Raw genomic sequence first — 1,606 nt, forward strand, 5'->3', positions numbered from 1 at the left:
TTGAAAGTACCATCTGACTGTATATACTTGGCCCGGCACTCATACAAAGCCTAAATATGCAGTGCTCAATATATTGCCAAGAAATGGCACCATACCTTACATATTAGTGAGAGTGTTAAACTCATGTTTCTAGATGATGAAAGAGCATAAACAGAGTCAGAACATGGTGCTGCACTACAGAGGAATAACTGTATAACCATTTAGGTATACAGTGCTCCCTGAAAGTTTTGTATACATGGATGCTTCACTTTTTGTTGTGCCAACCTCATAGAGCTGAGTTCCTCTACAGGCCACTGTGATGCTATTTCATTCTTTGGTTGAGAAAGTAAGAGGATGCTACAAAAAATATTGCCATTCCCTGCAGCCTTGGGTGACCCCAGCATGACACCAGTATGGTACAGGGCCCTTGGCTGATATGCAGGTAAATCTGCCTGCTGTACTCATAACATTCTAAATCCTTGTCAGTCTTGCCAGTGTGGACCACGGTGTGAATATCTTGAGGGTCATTCTCTTCCACATACAGTGGAAGGATCATAACATGGCATCATCTACATGTTTCATGTAATGCCCCATATGTATTTTTTTTAAATCTTCCAGTAACTTAGCTATCTTTAAATGCAAACTGTAAAAACAGTCTCAACTGTTGATGTTTTCTAGAGGTACAATGGATGCATTGTACAAGGCAGTGGAAGTTGCATAGGAAGTCGCAGGGGTTAATGGCATGATTACAAGCATGAGTTTCGTAGAGTGAAAATTCCATCTGAAGTGAACAATGTTGCTATATATGGTGCTGTTGCTGCCTCCTTGTGCAAATGCCTGCACATGCTGCATATCCTCTATTGACACATTTGTGTAAGGACTGTCTCTTTTCTATTCCAGTATATTACTTTTCTGAACCAACACAAGATCATGCATGTCTGTCTCTACTGTCACATGTCCTCCTTTCCTCGATAGTTCCTGTGCTGTGCCTACAACAACACATGCAGTGCATGTCACTATAACACAGTCATGGTATACATTTTCACGCATACTATGGACAATGTAGTCATGCTACTTAGAATATGGCTTGCATTTATATGTCAGGCCTTCTGTTATAAGCATACTCTGTAGTTAATGAACACACATTTGTATTATCTGCTGCTTGTTTGTATCACTGTTGGACTTCACTACACACTACTGTGTGACACAATTGCTGTCAACACATTTTTGTTTCATTTCCGAGATAAAATAAAAAAATAACTGTTAACAAGAGCAAAGCATAGGACATATAGGAATAACTGGAAGACATTTTGGAGAAAGTGAAACGAGATAAAACTGACAGCAGGACATGGATTCATGTTAAAATATCATAAGAACATTAAGTAAAGCAAATAATTATAAATGAAACCTTTCTTCTAAGAGTAACAATAACAGACAGAAAGCTTACAAAGTGTACAAAACAGGGACTGAGAATTATAAAAGTGGCAAAACTTGATGGACACACACATGCACATACAATACAAATTAATACTGGAAAAATGCATTCAAATAAAAACATTTGAAGATATATGGGTACAGATACAAAAAGTACCATTTTAAGTGACATTTGTTTAATGTTAATGTTAGT

The sequence above is a fragment of the Protopterus annectens genome, chromosome 2.part0 (assembly GCF_019279795.1).
Source record: "Protopterus annectens isolate FY-2018-M chromosome 2.part0, PAN1.0, whole genome shotgun sequence".
In the NCBI taxonomy this organism is placed as follows: domain Eukaryota; kingdom Metazoa; phylum Chordata; order Ceratodontiformes; family Protopteridae; genus Protopterus; species Protopterus annectens.